The sequence below is a fragment of the Python bivittatus genome, unplaced genomic scaffold (assembly GCF_059951505.1).
Source record: "Python bivittatus isolate LINGU-HERP-01145 unplaced genomic scaffold, Pbiv_v1 ctg000020_np1212, whole genome shotgun sequence".
Classification (NCBI taxonomy): Eukaryota; Metazoa; Chordata; class Lepidosauria; order Squamata; family Pythonidae; genus Python; species Python bivittatus.
In genome coordinates this window covers 70,988,043-71,005,496 of record NW_028277030.1, presented here as the reverse complement: position 1 = coordinate 71,005,496, position 17,454 = coordinate 70,988,043, and the positions used below count along the sequence as shown (strand labels likewise).

The 17,454-nt window shown below is 37.6% G+C and overlaps 1 long non-coding RNA gene across 1 annotated transcript; it reads left to right on the top strand.

Annotated features, from left to right (window-relative positions):
• The first annotated feature begins 2,605 nt into the window (after positions 1-2,605).
• On the top strand, positions 2,606-17,212 carry LOC148217087 (uncharacterized). Its single transcript, XR_015797968.1, has 3 exons — positions 2,606-2,672; positions 15,005-15,093; positions 15,836-17,212. It is a non-coding gene; the product is annotated as an uncharacterized LOC148217087 (long non-coding RNA).
• The last annotated feature ends 242 nt before the right edge of the window (positions 17,213-17,454 follow it).

The following is a 17,454-nucleotide window of genomic DNA, read 5'->3' as shown; positions in this document are numbered from 1 at the left end:
TTCACTCTCTTGACATTTGATTTTTTTTTTTTTTTTTTAAGTGTAGCTCCTGGCCACAGAAAGGCTGCCAAATTCTGCTTTGCATCCATTCTTCAGAAGGCTGTGTTTGAAGGTGCACCCAAATGCTAGAACTGCCAGAAAGACTCACCAAACTAGTAATGATGTCAATGATGAGTCAGTTACTATCCCATTCGTTTAGAACAGAACTGTGGCCATTGACTAGGGAACCTGGTGATAGCTGTACTCTGTACTCTCATTCTTTTCCCAACTAGTTCCAGTGACAGAAGTGTTCGTATTGGAACTCTGCATTTCCTAGAACAGGTAACGCTGGGATATTTTTCCCAACTTTCCATCAATTATCTTCAGAGGCAATGATGATTCATTGGGATGGGTCAAAGGTATACAAGCATATTCAGAGCCAACAACATGGCTGGATAGTTCACAGCATCATAACATACCTTATGTTTTTGTCTGTCAAAGACTGTGTCTAAACATTCACATATAAGCTGCTTTAGTTGTGCTTACAGAAAGTGAATTAGCCTTGCTGCTTTCAGAAAGCATGAAAAATTACATCCCAGCTCAGACCCCTTATTATCTGGTAAATCTCTCTAATCAACTTTGCTCAGAAGGTATGAGACTTACAAGGACTTTCTGAAAAGAGCACAGGGCATAGTGTCCTTAAAATAGGAATCCATCAGCAGCTGACCAGCTTAATCAACTGGGAACTGGCCCAACACCTGTTTGGCAGTAGCGGAGATCATGGTTATATGTATACATACCTAACCCGTCATCTCCCCCTGCTGACTTCCAAGTGATGGCATCGCACAATGATTCTGGAAACTATTTTGAGCATGGAGGCTTTTAATAGGGTAGTAAAGGCCTCAGTTCAGACAAGGCTGTAGGAAAGTTGAGATATCAGCAAGATATTCCCAACACGGAGGTAATGTAACATTTCTCAGGTCTCCAGGAAGTTAGGTTGTGAAGCTTTCATCTACAGAATTAGGATACACGGTTTGAGTCATAATATCCTATATCAACTCTCACTGTCTCCAGACCAGGCTGGGAAAGCTACTACATTTCAAATGTTGGAGAAATATTAAGCAGAAGGCAGCTTTATGATCCTCTTATAGAATTATTCCATATTTTTGGAGTGGAAATTGGCTGCTGTAGCAGAGATAATAGACGCTCACAATGGATGACTGAGACTTTCACCTAGCTTTACTTTAGGTTCTTTATAAAATATAGAAGGAATGCATTCTGGACAAACGTAGGGTAACAATGGGTCAGGTCACAATGGCTGGTGATAGAATGGGTACTGTTCAATTTGAAAAAAGGAATCTTTAAATCCAGTCTTATAGCTTCCCTGTATTATCTTTCTGGAGACCAGAAGAAATTTACATTGTGGTAGAGTACAAACTTTGCATTACATTCAGATGATCCCAGGCTCAGTCCCTGGCATCTTCAGTGATATAGTGCAACCCACAGGAAAGATCTGGCCTGGACCTGTCAAGTAGACAATTTAGTCTATCACCAGCCATTGTGACCTGACTGAGTTAAATAGACAAATAGTCCAGACTAGTACAAGGCAACTTTCTACATATCCACTGTGAGAGAAACACTTATAAAAGATAAGCAGTTGATCACACATTTATGGTTATGGTACTGAATGTTAATTGAGGACTGCACTGGAACTTGCAGATTAATATAAGTTCAAGTAGCTGGACATGGTTTGACATAACAATCAATGTGTATTTTATATACAGATGTATTTCATTTCCACCTCTCTATTGGTCCAAAGACTTATAAAAGAGATTGACTAGATGTGGAGGAATTAGAAAAGTGTGCACTCCAGCCTTTCTCAGTCACTTGTCCGCCAAACACATTGGGACAAGACTCCTTTAAGACCCACCCAGCATGGCCTCTTTCATTAAAATTAATATTGTTACTTGTCTTCAGTCCTACTAGTGGGAAGAGTGAAGGAACTGCCAAAGGTAGCAAAATGTTGGAGTAGAGCAATGATAGTTCCCCAGCTCTTCCTTGGGAGTCCACTCCCTTGTCTGTATGACACAACCTGTCATGTATTCTGTAAACCAGCTGCCCTCCAGGGTGGGGCAGCCCCCCAACCCATGGCAGTATTGATGGAAGACTCAACTGCCTATCCAGACCATTTTTATACCTGGAATGGAGGGGACACATCCATTTGTCTTTTGAATGAGGCAGAAAAATAGTTGGGCCAGCCCAACTTGCTCAATTACTCTTTTTCCTTACCAAAAAGCTTGCTGATATACATTGACCTTTTAAAATTCACCTTGAGTTCAAAGAACAGGTTTCATTATGTGTGTTTGTTTGACAGTTGATATATGCTGTGTGGCTGCCTGGAAGTCATTCATTAACATTAAAATATATGGTTATCTCGTTCATTCATTTCAGGAAATCCTTCTATTTGGACACAGTCTCCAGAGGTGGTCAAAGCTGGGCGTGGATAACCAGCTGGCTGATCTTGAAAAGGTTTTTTTGTACTTGCCAGTCATTGCTCACATGAGAACTTCTTGGGGGCAGGGAGGGAAGTTCTAAAAATATCAGTTTCTATTCTATGCACATAGCTTCACCAACAACATCCTTTCCTGTGTGTGGAATGGATCTCTCAAAAGGCAGAACGAAACATACATGAGGTCTGTGTACTTCACTTTCTCTTGACCCATTTTAATAGCACAGGCCTTACATGCAGAATAACCTTGGCATCTTCACTCTGAAGAATGCAACTGTATCTGATGTAAGACCCTAGGCCTAGTACTATGTAGAGTAAGTTTGTATTTTTTTTTCCTTACTGGTTTTCATCTGGTTTGATGAAAGTTAATTTGTTTTAGAAATTCTTTCCATTTTTTTTTAATTTTAAGAATTTCATAAAAATGTTCATAGATGGACATGAAGTTCTTCCACTTATCCAGCTAGAAGGTGGCCAAGGGCTGTCTGGGACAGTCCTGTCTTTCATTGTTCAGTCCTCTCTCCAAGGGACTGCATCTTCCCCAGCTTCGATTCCAAGAGAAGGCCCCATGAGGGAACTCCTATGGAATTTTTCAGAAGCAATGCTATTATCATTCCTAAAGATAATTATTGTCCCTGATAACTCATTGGAGAACTTCTTCTCTGAGAAAAACCACCTAATTACCCAGATTTTCTGTTAACAAATCTAGTGGAAAATTTCAAAAAAGGTAACTAAGCCCAGTTCTATGCTTGTTCTGCAGACCAAACTATCAATTAGTTACTCACCTTTACTACTGCGACATATTAAAAAATAGCACGGACTCTCAGTCTGGATTGGGATCCTGGGTGGGGGTGGTCTAGGCAGGTTTGCTGCCTTCAGTCCTGATCAAAAAGGGCCAATTGTACTCCAATCTAGAAAAAATAAAACCAATCTTCCCTCTTCGCATATTATAAATTCTCAATCCAGACTCAGGGCCCCATTTCTACAAAAACTGAAATTACACTAAAACAATCCTTTGTTTTAGTGTAAGGACCTAGCTAATTAATACCATGTGCAATTTTGTTCTGAGGTGCTTGAATGCTTGTTCTAGTTAGAGAAGGCCACACTGAGGCAGACAGACAAATCTCTCATTTATTTGCAAGTTGCATCGCTGTGTATGTTGAAATATGTACAGTCATCGTACCTGATGAAATTACCAGGCTTGGAGCTAATGCTTAGTACCACTTACTGGTTGGAACTGATACTGAAATATACCCAGTTTGCGGCAGCTCAGTTTGTATGGTTTGCACTGGTTCAGGATGGTGATTTGTTCTGACCCCATAGAGCATCAAGGCTCAGCTCATCACTTGATCATCTGCTTGGACTGAGTAAAACTCCTATTCATTTGAAGTTCAGGAGCAGAATCCCACTTCACTTCACAGCATCAAGGGCACTTCTATGAAGTTTTTATCTAAGGGAAGTGCCTCGTGAAAGATTTGCACAGCCCAATAGGATATATTTTGCAGTGTGTTCACACATCTCAAATATTAATTAGTGTATACCTTCTATGAACAATGATTAATGAGATATTTTTAGAGTTCCTCTTCCAAGAGTAGATTTCCAAACTCATCCTCCTAGAGTGGACTTCTAGGCATGGACTATGAGACCCATGTGATACATGGAGGCTGAGATAACACCTGTAGGAGTATTTCTGTTTTCAGTTGTCCCACATGGTATGATGGCAACCCTCTAAGAACCTTAGAGGATTAGTTGTGTGATCCCTCTATGAAACCATGATTCTAAACATTCAGAAGATTACCAGTGGATAGGTATATGGGGGCAACTACATACATATGGTTTGCTGTGGCTTACTTCTGGGATTTTCTTTTTTCTTTTGGCAACTTCTCAGTCTATTTTATAGTTCTGGGATTTCATGGTGGTCTCCTATCTAAACACTAATCAGTGCTGACCATGCTTGGTCAAGAAAATGGAAATGAATCAATTCAAATGATTTGTAAAAAAAACAAAAAAAACTTTAAAAAGCAAGGATTATCAGCAATGTAGTTGAGGTGTTGGACTGTCACTGAGGAGACCTGGGTTCAAGCCCACTCTCAGCTATGGAGGCTCACTGAGTCTGTCATTTTATCTCAGCCCAACTTACTTCACAGGGTTGTTATGGAGAAAAAGGGGAGAAGGGAGTGCTCTGCACACCCCCTTGGGCTCCTGAAGGAAAGGCAGGATATCAAACAAACAAACGAACCCTGTAAGACTGATAAAATTAAAGACAATCAGAGGAAAAAAAATGTAGGCATTTGATTCAGGAGTCCTTTACAAAACCCTTATATCATAGGTCTGACAGGGGCATCTTTTGAGATTTTCACTCTGTAAATTAAAATTTCCTGTTGGGAAAGATGGATTTAGTTTCCCACATTTTCAGGTTTCTAATTGCTCATTTATATTAGCTTCAGTTGGTTAAAAAAAAAAAAGGAAATTCAGAATTCAGTTCCTGTCTGCATATTTCTCAAGCTATTGCTTGACCCCTGGACAATTCTTGTTTTGGGAGAACCAGTTTTAATAGATACACTTTACTGTTGCAAGAGACAGAAGGAAAATATTGGGCCTTTGATATAATTTTGATTGTTTTACACATGAAAGGCTGATGTTATGGGATAAAAAGCCAGCAAAAAATAAAGACTAGTTTTAAAATAGCCAGTTAATCTGATTTTTAGGTAAACACATAATATTATTACTTTGGACTAGCTCATTTCTGATTAAGCAGCTTTAAAAACCTTTTAGAAATTAATACTGAGTTTGAGTATCATAGAGCAGTTTATTTACAGTGCTGCTTAAAAGTTTATGAACCCTTTACAATGTTCAATATTTCTGCATAAATATGTCCTGAAACATGATCTGTTCTCCACACAAGTCCTAAAACTAGGTAAAGAGAACCCAATTAAACAGATGAGTCCAAAACATTATACTTGTTCATTTATTTACTGAGGAAAATGATCCAAAGTGTTGGTGTTTAGCAAAAATATGAGAATCTCTAGGGTTTTCAGTTCATTTGAATGGGAAATTAGAGTCAGGTGGAATGGGTTGATCATCAGGTGTGAGTGTGGGAACATACTGATAGGAGTTCCGTATGAGTAGTTATTAGGTTGCTGAAGTTCCTGCACCCTTTCCCTTTCAGCTCAAGAAATCTTATTACTTTCAGTTTGAGGCAGCTGCCAAAAGCTTAACAGAAACAAATATAAACTGAATCCTTGAAGACAGTGTGGCTCTTTATGCAGAAACCATTTGGTGGTTTCATGGAGGCTCTGGAGCAGGTCCATGATGAGGGTGTGCTCTTGGATTCACAGTTCTAGCTGGATCAGGAGATGGAGGCTGTGGCCAGGGGCTGCCTAGCTTCAGCTGGTGCAACAGCTGCAGACATTCTTGGGGTGGGATACTTCAACAAAGGTAATTCATCCCCTTGTCCCCTCTGGACTGGATTACTGCAGTTCACTGTACCTGGGGCTGCCCCTGAAGACTTCTGAGAAACTGCAGTTGGTACAGAAGGCATGCTGACACATGAGAACCAGATCAGCAGCATGACACCTATATTGCAAGTACTGCATTGTTTGCCAGTAGATTTCCAGGTACAATTCAAGATGCTGGTAATAATTTACAATGCCCTAGAAACAACCTTCAGGATCATCTCCTCCAGATAGAATCCACCCTGTAATGGGCGGTGAGAATAACCTGGGAGACAGGAGGAAGAGCCACAGCCTAGACAATGGTCAGACAAGAGATATCTCAGCCCACAGAAGGAATGGAGGTGGAGAAAGCATCTCAGAAGGGACCCTGCCTAGTTCTCTGGAGAATAAAGGCAGGGGAAGGGAGAAGTGTTTTCCAGCTTGCAAGCTTCTGTTACTGTTTCCTTACAATAAAGGTAGTATTAGTACTCACTGTTTTGGTTTCCTTCCTTCAAGGTAGTCCAGACATACCCATTCTGCTTGCTCAGTTCAGGAGGGGATGTGGGGAACTTCTCCCTCATGAGGTTAGGATTACAGGAGCCAAGACGTTAGCTGTGACCACCACTAAGGAGGTCTATCTGGAACAAACTTCCCCATGAGATTTGGATGGCTCCCACACTGGTCATCTTCAGGAGAACAGCAAAGACAAAGCTTTTCCAGAAGCCTTTTGGAGAGTGAAGATGACTTGTTTGGAAGGGCATTGAATCTTATGTTAACTTTTTCTCAGTTTTTAATTCTGTTGAATTTTGTTGATATTAATGATGCTTTCATATTGGGCTTATTGCTGGTTTTATGTTAATTTTTATTATTATTGTGTAGGATCTAAAGTTTGACAAGTAGGCAGTGCATGCAGCAACTATTGCTAAATAAAGAAATCCATCTGCATGATTCGAGAAACCTGAATAGTATTTCTTAGTACAAATGCTAAATATTAAATTCCTCAAAGCAAAACATGTGCAACTGTTCCCATTAAAGTATCCCCAGATGTCTTTCCAGCCTCCGCTTGACCATTCAAGAGACAAATGGGGAGCCATAATGTTTGACTGCATTCTTCATGTTGTGTTTAACACAAGAGCTAATCAAAGAATGTGGCATCTATTCTTCTTTGGGAATTCTTTCACTTGAGCAGTTTAAGGTAGAAGCAAGAATTTTCCCCTCTTGGGCAAGACGTTTGAGAGCAGGACCTATGTGCAATGCCAAATGCAGTTGAGTGGCTGTATGTTGTACATCTGGACTCATTTCAAGGTGATTTCAAACCTGATAGCTCACCTAAGCCGGCAGAAAGGTAGAGGGAAGTAGCTCTGCTAATTTTCTCAAAGGCCACCAAGAGATCTATAAGAAACAGGGAAGGGCTTGTTTGATGCCTGCAATCAGTAACAAGCTCAATGAGTAAAGCTACTAGATCCGGACTGGAAAACTCTGGATGCTCACTAGGTGGCACCAGGGAGTTTGGTTTTTCAGCATCTTTTTTGTGCCATCTCACGGTCATAAGTTTTCCATCCCAATCATAATAGCAAAACAAAGGAATTAAAATCCTCTCGTCTGCTGCAGTATTTCCAGTTGTTTTACTGTTGCAATAGATGGGGGGGAAAACTAGCATTTATAGCAGCTTTCCTCACGCCAGCAGCTTGCAGATGCAAAGGGAACCCAGTTCTCATAGCCCTATAAAAAAGGGCCAATAAGCAAACCCAATTCTATGGTGGGCAGTAGTAGAGATCACCAGTGATGAGAATTCCTGTATAACAGCTTCCTTAATATAGCAGTTCACATGCCAGGAATCAGAATTTTAACTTTATCTTCTATGTAATATGCTAGTTTTCTGCAGCAAAAAGTGACAAATGTATAATCAGACAATCTCTCACATGGAACTGAAGTTAAATAGTGCAAGAAAAAAAATATCATGTAATTTGCTGTTTGACTAAATCAATCCTAGGAGCAGTATTTACGTGAATAATAAAAATTGCAATGCATGCCTTTCTGTCACAGGGGAACTTCAAACAGTTATGTCACAAAATACAGGCCCTAAAATTTAAAATATAACTCAGAAACCTCAGTTGTCTAGCAATTATGACTACAGTATAGATTTATATACTGTACTTATAAGTTCTGGGCCATATTTGATTAATTTCTGTTTTTATTAGTTACAAATTAAGAAAAAAAAGTTCAAAATTAATTATCTTGATTCTTTCAATATAGCGTGCCTTCAGCTCAAAACAACAGAACAATATCTAAATATTTTGCAACTCAAACTAGATTTCTTTCCTTACTGAGAACAATAAAAGCTCCAGTTATCTTTTCTAGACCCCAGTTCTCCAGCCTCTACAGAGAAGCCACAGAAAAAACCTCATTTACGTACAAGTTCACCACAGCAAACCACGTGTGCAGCAAGGTGGAAATAACAGGCTTCTAAAATGTGCCTATTACATAAACAGTTAGCAAACTTGGCCTACAAACAAGTCAGTGAAAGTTTAATGGAAAGGTGAGGAGACAAAGCAATTTATGAACTATAAACTGCATCTGATGGGTTTGCAAAATTTCTTTTAAAAAACAATTTATTTTCCAAGGACACAAAGGCATGAAGCAACGATGATATCATGAGCATTTTTCACACTGGATTCTGTTAATTTCCATGAGAACATTGTGCATTCCAGTTCAACAAAATAGAACTTGCTTTTGTTGTTTTATATTCAGGAATTGCTTGAGTATTTATTAACTTTTTAGTAAACCAATATATTTTGATTAAGTATTCTGCAATGAAAAGTATATGGACAATGTGTTAAAACAGCAAATCTGTATGCCCTTTTAATTGCAATCAAGGACTGGTAATCTGCCTTAAACCACAGATATATGAAGATACAGCATGACACATTTTCAAGAGAAATACTTCTGCTGCTCTTCTGGTTGATCAAAAGCAGGAAATAATAGAAATCTCATGAGATTGTCTGTCTCAAAATATTTCCAAGCCAGTATCATATGATTATATGCATGCAGTTAAACCACCAAACTCTTTGGGGATCTTCCCATTGCTAGTGTGAATATGGAAGAACACCACAGGTTGTACACATGTTGTTATGGTCAGTAGGCTGATTGCTCAACAGGACATCAAACTGTTCCATATAAAAGGGTGCCATTTGTAACTTTTAGATGTTTGGTGCTGCCTTGCAAATGTATTCACAAAAAATACTCTTCTCACCCCAACAATTGGTTGACTACAACAATTATATAAACACGTAGCCTTTTTATTATATTGACTGACTACCAATCTGTTTCTGGACATAATTCAAAAAGCCTGAAACAGACTGGCTATTCTTTTCCATATAACTTAGCCACCTTCTTACAAATAAGCTTTTTCAAGAACTTAGAGCTGTCTTCCATGGCAGTTCCATTAAGTTCTTTTTCTGGTAATCTTAATTCTAAAGGTAAACCCTTTTTATTTAGACAGGACTCATTGTATTTGCTAAGTACCTCTATGTAGAACTGTATGTGCTAAGGAGCTATGTGTTTATCTACAGTGATGGCCATGTGATTTATGGCCATCCATTGCATTACCTATTTACTTCTCTAATTTTATCATTGTACTTGTATATTTATCTAGAATTTATTTGGGAATTTACTCCTAAGTAGACACAATGGGATTTATAACTGAGTACACACTAATAGGAACGAGCAGGACATAAATGAAAGCACAAGCACGCACTTGCACCAAAAGATGTGTTACAGTACACATTTGTAAACCGTGAAATTGGACATGCTGAATCTCTGTACATTTCCACAGTTATGAAATATGAAATGTGGTTTGCTTTAACAAAAAAAAAAAGGGAAAAAATGAAACAAAAAACAGTTCCTGAAGGTTTATTACTGGCTGGCTTTTTAGTCTCTTTCAGCTTGTTTATGTCAGCTGCCAATTTGCGTCACTGGGTTGGTTTTGTGGTTGTGTCTATGGCCCACTGGACACCCTGGTTCATGAAATAGTTCAGCATGTTAAGATCAGCTAGAATGACCTGGTGTCCTTTTGCAAAATATGCCACATAGGAGATTAACAGATGTCTAAATATAACATGGCTGATGATGTAGAGTACAGATAGAGAGACTAATGTAACACTGAATCCCTCTGCTTTCAAAGGTATGTTTCATTGCGCAAGGTGTTTTTAAGAAGCATATCTGCACAAAATATTCAAATGCCATCAAATCTTTAATTTAAGTGCTGCATTTGTGCTGGAGGTGGAGTGCACTGAGGTGTAGTATATGACAGTCTCAACAGGACAATCATCACCCAGCTTAAACATTTACATCTAAACTAGTAGTCCCACTTACTAAGTAAGTCCCACTTACTAAGCCATGCTGGGATATAAATCTAAGTTAGCCACTGGGATGCTTTAAGGCTATGGTGTAGATTTGGATGGATTTGGAGGTGTGGATTTGGATAGAGAACCTATTTCAATCCAAGAGCCAGCCTGGCTTCAGACAAACATAGAGGTGGTATAATCAAGGAAAGAGACCTTAGTCAAAAGCTTGACTGTTTGATGTCCTTTTTACCAAGGGAATGATAACACCATTTTGCCTACTCCACTGGTATTTCCTGGTGCTGCTGGCCATGGCCACTACACCCGGCAGTGCTAATCACTTGCAGCGCTAGTTAAAGATGGTGCTCATTCTTAGAGCTTCCAGTGAGGATCATGATGAACTAGATGTCTCCAAAGGAGCGGGGATGACATTGTGATGGAGAACAGCAGTCAGACGGTGAATGCTGGCTGGCAAAGCCTCTCTGAATAAAGGAGATCACCCACTTGCACTCCTGACAGCTGCTCCTCATGAGTAAACTGTAGGAACTGAAGTTTTTGCAGTCGGCTCATGAGTCGAGTGGCTGGGAGTAGAGGGATTCCATCTGTGCTCATAGCCATAATGTAGCCTGTATGGACACAAAGTTCAGCCAAGCCTCATTTCTTAATCACTTTTGGATCTAATTAATTTACAGCTAAAGAGAGATTTTCTGAGCAGCAGGATAAGATTCCACTTGGTGAGTCATCATTTATTCTGGATTATAAAGGAGTAAAGAAAAAGAAAGGTTTTAAAGACTTAAGAACTTCTGGCAACTTTTAAGCCTAATTTTAATCTTTTGTAGTTTTTAATTTATATATTTTTTCTAGGATTTTATAGTTTTTTTTTATTTGTGATGCTACCTACAGTCACTTGTATAGTGAGATGAGCAGCTTATATAAATTTGAAAGATAAATAAATAAATAAAATAAAATAAAATAAAATAAAATAAGCTTAACGATGTAATAAAGTTTAAAATAAAGGGGTCAGTTATTTTGAAAGATTAGTTTTTAATGAAAGTGCTTTTGAATAAATTGGAATTAAAGTAGGCAAACAAATCAGACCTTCATGGGAATGTTTCTTGTTTATTATTAAAGAGTGCAGACAATTGGTGGATTTTACAAAACATAAGATAAGGGTAATATGAGTCAGACTGTGATGCTGACCATAACTATGGAGATGTGGATTGTGATGTTGACTGTAACTACAGGATGCCAGTAGAGGCGAAAGTATTGAAGGCACAGGAAGACAAAAGGGGAAAAAATGTGGGGAGCTTGCCTTTACTTTTTCCCTTCGCTGAGACACTTTCAGTTTTGGATTATAATATCATAACGGCAACTACTTGAAAAGCAGCAAGACTGGAAGGGAGGAGAGGTCCACTAGAGCAGCCTGCAGAGAGAGGAATTACACCACATTTGCTTCAGAAAACATTTGAGCAACTGGGCAGTAAGTTAGCTGAATAGCTGGATACTAAATTGACAGCTTTTGAAAAAAGAATGGATGAAAGATTTGTAAAGATGAAAGAGGAAATGAAAGAAGTTAAGATGACGGAAAGCTTTGCAAAACAAGTGTCTGGAGATGTAAAACAATGACAAAGTGGAAATTTTGAAGATAAGACAGAAGTTATAGACAGAGAGTTGGAAAGAGAACTAGATAATCTGGCTCTATCGGAATTGAGAGAAGGAATTTTGATTGAGACTTAGAGCAATTCCAGAGGTTTCTGATGAAGATATTAGAGAAAAGTCTTGGCAAAGTTTTTGGATGGAGGAGAGGAGGATACAGAGGCAGAAACTGATAACATTTATAGAATAAATTCAATATTTTCCAGAACAAGAAATGTCCCAAGGGATGTTTTGGTGCACTTTGTCAGGAAGAAGACAAGGAATCAAGTTTTGCAGCAGCATTTTAATACAAGATTGAAGATAGATAATACAGATATAATTGTCCTTAAAGAAATTCCTATCAGAATTTTACATAAGAGAAAAGGTATGTGGGGGGGGGGAGGGAAGTTTACTGAAAGATTAAAGAAGAAAAAGATCCCATTTTGATGGGACAAACTGGAAGGTGTGATTTTTACTTTCAAACAGCAGAGGTTTCGATTGAATTCTGTCCAGAAGGTGAGAGAATTTTTAGAAAAATTCAAAGATGAGTTGGAAGAGGTTCAAATGGAGGTATTTGAGGAGACTACACAAAATTTGTATCCAACAGATACAACAGGAAACTGAAAGGGATGATATTGAACTAAGCGCTACAGGTATTGACTTTTCTAAATTTTTGGCTTGATTGTGGATTACAAATGCTGAACATGGAATATAAATGGAGCAAATGCTCCTCAAAAGAGAAAATAATCACTATTTGAAAAAATTAAAACAAGATATAATTTGCCTACAAGTGACACATGTCATAAAAAAGGACATAAAATATTTGATTTATGAAAATTTGGGTGAAGAATTTATTTCAGCTGGACAAAAAAGAAAATAAATGAAGTTGTGTTGTATATTAATCCCCAACTAAAACCGGAACTTGTACTGACTGATGAGCATGGTAGATCTGTTAAGGTGAAAGTTAATTTGCATGGGACTAAGACTTTGGTACTGGGAATTTACACACCAAATGAGGATGAAGTATTGTTCTATAAATGCGCTCTACATGGGGCTACCCTTGAAGAATATCAGGAAACTCCAGCTGGTCCAGAATGCGGCCGCACGAGCAATTTTTGGGGCCCGAAGAAGGACCCATATAATACCTCTGCTCCGTGAGCTGCACTGGGTACCAGTTTAATTCCGGGTCCAATTCAAGGTGTTGGTTATCACCTTTAAAGCCCTACATGGCATGGGGCCAGGCTACCTAAAGGACCGCCTCGCCCCCACGATCTCTACCCGTCCCACCCGATCTCACAGAGAGGGCATGCTTCGGATCCCCACGGTAAAAGAACTTCGATTAGCGGGGTCCAGAAGGCGGGCCTTCTCTGCTGTGGCCCCCACCCTTTGGAACATCTTGCCCCCGGAGGTGAGACAGGCCCCCTCACTCCAGGCCTTTCGGAGGGACTTGAAGACATGGCTCTGCCATCTGGCCTGGGGCAGGGAGGGAGGATATCAGAAGTGGGGTTGGCTGGCCCCTTAGTGGTATGCTGTGCCCCCAGTGGTCTCTTGGATTTTTTAGTTTTTTATTTTTTAATGTTTGGTTTTATAACTTTTAATGGTATTTATGTTTTTTAGTGTGTTGTTAGCTGCCCAAAGTCCCCCATTGTGGGGAGATGGGCGAGGACAAATTAAATAAATAAATAAATAAATAAATAAATAAATAAATGAATGAATAAAATGCTTACAGAGAGACTAATAGGTTTTTCTTATGAAAATTGATGTTTGATGAGGGATTGGAATGGAGTGATCTCCCTACAACTGGATAGAACTTCTGAGAAAAACATTAAAATCACTCAAGGTAAATATCCAAACTTTTTTTTTTTTTAATTTGTTGGACAATTTAGGGCTGGTTGATATATGGAAACAGAAAAATGGCAATTCAAGAGAGATACTCATTTTTCAGAAATACAAAGATCCTTTTCAAGAATCGATATGATTTGGATATCAAAGAACTTGGCTACTAAAATTTCAAAAGTAGAGATACTACCAAAGACTTTTTCGGATCATAATCCTATGAGTTTGATTTATAAAAGAAAATCTAGTTCTTTTAGATGGAGACTAAATGAAATGTTGTTACAGAAAGAAGCAACAGTGGAGGACTGCAAAAAGAAATTAAAAGAATTTTTTAAATATAATTTAGGTAAAGGCATTGTTTTAAGAATGGTTTGGGATGCAAGTAAAGCTTTTATTAGAGGTTATTTTAGACAACATAGTTGTGAACTCAGAAAGAAGAGGCAAGAGAAAACACAAGCTATTTTGGATGAGATAAAGAAAAAAGAAGAATTAAAGAAATCCCCAGAGAAGTATTTCTCAACAGATTAAGTTATTACAATGACAGTTATCTATGTTAATAGTAAGAGAAATGGAAATTAAAATTAATTATGTAAAACAAAAAAAATTGAGTTTGCAAATAAACCAGGGAAGTGGCTAGCATATAAATTACCAAAAGAAAATTATGAAAAGAAATGATACTGAAATTACAAGAGGGAGATACTGTGTTAATGGACAATGCAGCCATACAAAAAGCATTGTATCAATATTATTCCAACTTATACAAAGGAAGTAATATCTTTTTAGAGAAAATAGATGAGTATCTAAAGAAACAAAATTTACCAAGGATTACAGAGGAACAGAGACAAATTATGAATGGACCTGTGAGGGAAGTTTCTGAAGCTATAAAAAAGATTAAACCAGGAAAGACGCCTGGACCAGATGGATTATCAGATTTTTATTATACATACTTAGAGGGTGAAATTTTACAACCTCTACAAAACATGATGAACTCTATCCTACAGGGAGGAAAGATGCCAGAGAGCTGGAAAGTGGCCACAATAGCATTAATAAAGAGGAACAAGATTCAACTTTAACAAGAAATTATAGACTGATATCATGATTGAATATTGACTACAAGTTGTTCACAATGATACTAGCTGATAGACTGAAAGTAATTTTTCAAGAATTTGTTTATGAGGATCAATGTGGGTTTTTACCTAAAAGATAGCTATAGAGCAATGTTAGAAATGTGTTGGACATTTTGGAATAACAAGCTGCATTGATTTTCTTAGATGCAGAGAAGGCCTTCGACAATTTGAACTGGGCCTTCCTGTTCAAAGTTTTGGAAGATATGTATTTTGGAGAGAATTTTATAAAATGGGTAAGATCAATTTATACTTCACAGAAAGCACAAATAATTGTTAATGGAGATCTAGCAAAACCCTGTGAGTTACAACAAGGAACAAGACAGGAAAGCCCATTGTCCCCTCTTTTGTTTATTTTGGTTTTGAAATACTGAATAGAGACATAAGACAAATGGGAGGATTGTGGGAGTAAAGATTAAAAAAAGAGACTTATAAGTTAAGAGCTTTTGCACATGAGTTGGTGTTGGTTTTGGAAGAACCTTTAAAGGGAATTGAAATAATAGGCAAATTAAAAAAATTGGTGCATTAGCAGGTTTTAAGATTAATAAACAGAAGATGAACACGTTAACAAAAAATATGAAAATACAAGATCAGACAGAATTGATGAATAAAATGAATATTAAAATTGAGAAGAAAGTAAAATATTTGGGTATCACTATGACAAATATGAATTGTATGTTTTTTTTCAAAATAACTATGTTAAGACATGGAGTGAAGTTAAAAAAGGTATGTTAATATGGGAGAAACTGTCATTGTTGAGGAGAATTTCTGTGATTAAGATGAATGTTTTGCCTAGAATGATGTTTTTATTTCAGACAATACCTGTTTTGACAATGTATGCACCATTTAAACAATGGCAGAAGGATATATCTAAATTTGTGTGGCAGGGGAAAAAACCATGAGTTAAATATAAGGTGTTACAAGATGCAGAGGAAAGGGGAAGATTGGGTTTACCTGATTTGAAATTGTATTTTTCAGCTTGCTGTTTGGTTTGGATGAAAGAATGGATGTTGCTGAGAAACCGAAGGCTCTTGGAGTTAGAAGAACACAACCTGAGATTTGGGTGGTATGGATATTTGTGGTATGACAAAGTTAAGATTAATGTAGATTTTAAAAATCATTATGTTAGACATGCCATACTGAGAGTATGGAATAGATACGGACCAGGTTGTGCCTGAAAACACCTTCGTGGCTCTCAGCACAAGAAGCATTTTATAGACGAGAAATAATAAGCAGACACAAATGGCTAACTTATCATGAGATACTATAATTTTCTCAAGGGGAATGTAAAATAAAATCAAGAGCACAATTGATGACAAAGGGATATACTTGTCAATGTTTTTCTTATTTACAATTATTAGAAAGATTTAAAGTAGACAAAAGAATTTATGGTGTAAGGCTGAGTCTGAAATAGAACTGTGTACAAATGATGAACATGTAATTGCTAAAATGTACAAACTCTTATTGAAATTTGAAACAGAAGAACAGGTGAAAGAATGTATGATAAAGTGGGATAAAAAATTTGGTTATAATATACAGATGAGACAATGGGAAATATGTGGTTGAAAGGATTGAAATTGACATTATGTTATAATCTTAAAGAGAATTTTTATAAAATGATGTATCATTGGTATATATCACCAGAGAAATTGTCTAGAATGTATAAAGGCACTTCAAATTTATGTTGGAAATGTGAACAACAAGAAGGGACATTTCACCATTTTTGGTGGACATGTAAAAAAGCTAGAAAAATTTGGATTCAAATTCACACATTGGTTCAGAGGATTTTAAAGATTAATATACAATTGAAACTGGAGGCTTTTCTTTTGGGACTGATGGACAAACAGTTGGAAAAAGTCATGGAAGTTTGTTTTTATACACAATAACTACAGCGAGATTATTGTATGCACAAAGATGGAAAGATTCAGTACTACTCACAATGGAGGAATGGTTGGTGAAGATGATGGAACTTGCTGAGATGGCTAAATTGACTTGTTTGATGAGAGAAAAGATAATGTCTACATTTATTGCTGACGGGAAACCCCTTATACACTTTTTACATGAAACAGAAAGAAATGAACTTATGATGTATGGCTTTGGAGATTAGAGAGAGTAGATTATAGAAAAAAGAATTATGTTGTAACCATAGAGCAAGAGGTAAATTTGTACTTATAACTGCTGTAAAGAAAATCAGAAGCTGCTTCTTTGTATCTTTTCTATTTTCTTTTTGCCTTTTTCCCCTCTTTCTTGTACTTTAAGCTCTTTTTATTTCTTTTTTCTTCTTTTCTTTCTCTCACTCTATATTAGTTTCTATTAGTTTTTATCTTCTTTCTTAAAATGTTTAATAAAGTTATATGAAGATGGTGCTCATTCCATATCAATCATTCCCCCCCCCCACTTCATTGTGTGCCCCTCCTCCACACCTGCTAGCTCACCTGACAGGCCACAGCGGCAGAAGAGGCATGCAAGGTGGAACTGGAGGGAATGTCCCCAAGGCTTCTTGCAATGTCCCCAAGGCTTCCGCTCAACCACATCTGTGACCTGTCAATCAGGCCATTGCTGAACATGAGTGTTGCGCTAAACCCAAAGTTCTCTTA